Source organism: Theropithecus gelada, chromosome 7a (assembly GCF_003255815.1).
Source record: "Theropithecus gelada isolate Dixy chromosome 7a, Tgel_1.0, whole genome shotgun sequence".
Lineage (NCBI taxonomy): Eukaryota > Metazoa > Chordata > Mammalia > Primates > Cercopithecidae > Theropithecus > Theropithecus gelada.
Window position 1 is genome coordinate 54,602,619 of NC_037674.1, and position 4,265 is coordinate 54,606,883.

At 48.5% G+C, this 4,265-nt stretch overlaps 1 pseudogene; it reads right to left on the minus strand.

Moving 5' to 3' along the window:
• Positions 1-1,741: 1,741 nt before the first annotated feature.
• Positions 1,742-2,370, minus strand: LOC112627516 (annotated as a pseudogene).
• Between the last annotated feature and the right edge of the window lie 1,895 nt (positions 2,371-4,265).

The window sequence follows — 4,265 nt, forward strand, 5'->3', positions numbered from 1 at the left end:
TTAGCCGGGTATGATGGTTCATGCCTGTAGTCCCAGCTACTCAGAAGGCTGAGGTGGGAGGATCACTTGAGCCTGGGAGACAGAGGTGAGCTGAGGTCACGCCACTGCACTCTGGCCTGGGCAACAGAGCAAGACCCTGTCTCAAAAAGAAAGAAAAAGAAATAAACACACAGGATAACCACTGCTTGTGGTGGTGAGGACTCTAGAGAAAACACAACAGAGTGATGTGATGCAGGGTGACAGAGAAGGGGTACCCTAGCTCTCTGAGGAGGTGACATTTGAGTTGAGACCTGAATTACCAGAAGGAACCAACCCTACTCTGGGAGAAGATTATAGGCAAACAGAGTAGGAGATGGCAAAGTTACAGAGGGACGGGCTCGGCATGTGAGGCTAATATAGTGTGAACAAGGAGAAGACCAGCTTAAAATATGGTTAGACAGAGATAGTGAGGTAGGATTCATCATTTAAGGTCTTCAAATTAGGAAACGGGTTTAGAGTTTCTTCTGGAGAGTTTTAAGCAGGGAGTGATGTGACATGATTGCTTTAATTGGCTTGTTTTAGCTGCTGGATGAAGACAAGAGTCTGGGGGTCCAATGTGAGAGCAGGGAACCAGTGAGGAGGCTCACAGGAGTCCAAGCTAGAGATGATGGCGGGTGCGGTGGCTCATGCCTGTAATCTCAGCACTTTGGGAGGCTGAGGCAGGTGGATCACTTGAGGCCAGGAGTTCAAGACCAGCCTGGCCAACATGGTGAAACCCCGTCTCCACTAAAAATAAAAAAATTAGCCGGGCGTGGTGGCATGCACCTGCAATCCCAGCTACTCAGGAGGGTAAGGCAGAAAATTGCTTGAACCTGGGAGGCAGAAGCTGCAGTGAGTCCAGGCTGCACTTCAGCCTGGGCAACAGAGCAAGACTCCATCTCAAAAAAAAAAAAAAAAAAAGTGGATATAAATATGACTACAAAACTGCCTGTGAACTGCTATTCTTGGCACACTGCCTGTGGGGTAGCCCTGCCCCACAAGGAGCAGTCACTCTGCTGTTGCAGTACACTGCAGCTTCAGTAAAAGTTGCTGTCTAACACCACTAACTCACCCTTAAATTCCTTCCTGAGAGAAGCCAAAAACCCTCCGGGCTAAGTCCCAATTCTGGGGTTCACCTGCCCTGCATCAATATTATCCGTTGTACTAAACACCCACTACGATGTGGCACTCTCCTGGACATTTGATAAACTTACCTCTGTTTTCCCATCAGGTCTGTGAGGCGGTATAGTTCTTGCCACTTGACAGGTAAGTCGGCTGAGGCTCATAGAGGGCCCCATGTCACAACCCCTGTAAGGGTCAGTGCGACAACTGGAACCCAAGTGTGTGTCACACTGACCTCATGCTTGATCATCACTCCACACAGCCTTCGATGCAGGAAATAGGCTGGTTTCTGATGCACCTGGTGTCTGAGAGAAGCTTTGGTTCTTTCACTTTTCAGCTTTGCCCAGGCCCTACTCCTGAGGTCAGGCTTGTCCCAAGAGAGGCGGGGCCAGGGTAGGTGATTATCTCAGCGGTTGCTGTGAGCTCCATCCAGCTCAGGTGAGTCTCGGGATCCTAGCTTCTGAAACTTTCACGTGCACACAATTGCCTGGGGATTTGATTGAAACGCAGTTTCTGACTCAGCAGGACAAGGATGGGGTCCACATTTCTTTCCTCCTTTTCTTTCTTTCCTTTTCTCTTTCTCTCTTCATCCAAAATCTTTTTAATAAGAGGGTAGGCTCCAGGATTCGTTTTTGTGGTCTCTGCTGGCCCGTTGGCCTCTGGTGCGCTCGAACTTCCGGCCCTGGAGCGGACGTAAGGTTTGGGGTGGCTGTGCGGGGTTCCCTGAGCCCTACCGAAATGCCGGTACACCTCTTGGCTCTTGAGAGAACCAGAGAGCAGGATGGTGCCTCTGCCCTTGGGGGAGTCCAGGGCCAGCTGGTCAAAAGTGAGGATCTTGCCCCCTGCCCTGCCGTAAGGATACGGCGGCGGCCCGGCTGGTCAGGCGCAGCGCACACACCTTCAGTCTGAGTACCTCCTGAACCCGCGCATCATCCATTATGGCCCCCACGACCACGGCCGTTTTGTTTTCCCGGCCAGGAAGCTTCATCTTCCGGATCATCTGGGCAACAGAGTGACCGGTTGGTGTGGCTCATAAACAACCTCTTCAGTACAGCCTGGTTGAATATGGAGTTGATTCGTCTGGCCAGAAACCTGTACAGCTTGACCAACAGCCTTAGGTAGATATCCTGGCTCCTGGGCTCCTTGCGCGGAACCTTGTTGGTCCTTGTTGGGGCGGATGTCAACTCCCGTGATGGCGCCTCCTGCTCGGCCAGGTCCGGAAAGCCACATTTCTAATTTCTAACAAGCCCCGGGTGGTGTTGTTACCAAGGTCCATCTGCCACAGTTTATAGAGGGCCGTGGAGGTGGGAGTGGGGTGGGGTAGGCAGAGGAGGGAAACAGGAGGCTGCAGTTGGGACAGCTGTGCTCATCCTCACTTGTAATTGACTCCTGTAAATTGTCATTAGTAAACCTCAACACCCACCCTCCTCCCCCATCAATATGATAAAGAACATCAGAACATCTGTGTTCTTGGTCTCCCAGGGAAGCCCACCCAGTCAGGACCCCAGGATGTGGCAGGCAAGTCGCTCCTTCTCCCTGAAGCCTCAGTGACTCCAACTCTTAAGTGCTTATGTTGGGGTGGGGGCAGGGCATGGTGAATCTGCAGCTGCTCCCCGCATTGTTGGGGGAAGTGCATGGTATGTGAGGAGAGGACTTTCCTCTTCCTAGAACTTCTGGTCTGGTCCCCAGGGCACAGGTGTTAATGAAGATGGAGGAGTGGCCTCTTCCTAATGGGCCTTTCAAGGCCTGCCAGAGCCAGCAGGGTGGGCAGGGGACAGGGAGGAACTTGTGCTTCCCGGCAGGGACAGGAACCTGCTGGATGCACCGATTTGACCTTGGCTCATTGTAAACATGCTCTAATGTGGGGCGTTGAAGCCAAGAGATGGGACAATTATCATTGCAAGGGAAGTTATCTTAAAGTTAATTTATAAATTCCAGTCAAGGTCCTAAAGGAATTGTTTGGAGGGAGGGTGGTAGTGAACTTGATAAATTCATTTAAAAATCACTGGTAAATGGGAGAGAAAAATCAAGTAAATAAAGAAAAAAAGAATGTAGGGGGCTATAACAGTTATAAAAGATACAACAATGTCATGTAGTAGAAAGCCCAGAAGTCCCAAGTATACTTTAAATATTTAGAAAATGACACATTTGGCACTTCGAAATGGAGAGAAAATAAATATGGCTGAAAAAATTAAGGATTTGATCTTTCTTCAAACCACATGCTAACATAAATTCCAAATGGGATAGAGTTAAATGTAAACAAGGATACCAAACAAATAATAGAATGAAATAGAGGAAAACATTTATGTAATGTCAATGTGAGGGAGGCCATCCTAAGTTTAACATGGAAATAGAAACCATAAAGGAAAGATTGGAAACGTGACTGCAAAAAGATTTGTTTATGATACAAAAATATCATAAAATTAATAAGCAAATAATTGGGATAATTAAATGTATATCACACAGGGAGTTAATATTGGTACAAATCAATAGGAAAAAGACATATTCCCAATAGGAATGGGCACAGGGCATGGATATATAGTTTAAAAACAAGTAGATATGGCTGGGCGCAGTGGCTCATGCCTGTAATCCCAGCACTTTGGGAGGCTGAAGTGGGTGGATCACCTGAGGTCAGGAGTTCAAGGCCAGCCTGGCCAACATGATGAAAACCTATCTCTACTAAAAATACAAAAATTAGCTAGGCATGGTGGCAGGCACCTGTAGTCCCAGCTACTCGGGAGGCTGAGGCAGGACAATCTCTTGAACATGGGAGGCGGAGGTTGCAGTGAGCTGAGATCACACCACTGCACTCCAGCGTGGGTGACAGAGCAATACTCCATCTCAAAAAATAAAAAAGTAGAAATGACCCGTAAATATATGAAACAACTGTAACCATGAGAATAATAAAAGAAATGTGGCCAAACGCAGTGATTCACGCCTATAATCCCAGCACTTTGGGAGACCGAGGTATGAGGATTGCTTGAAGCTAGCAGTCCAACACCAGCTTGGGCGGCAAAGTGAAACCCCATACCCACAAAATGAGACAGTTTCACTCTGTCACCCAGGCTGGAGTCCAGTGCTGTGATCATGGCTCACTGAAGCCTCTGCCTCCCAGGCTCAAACAA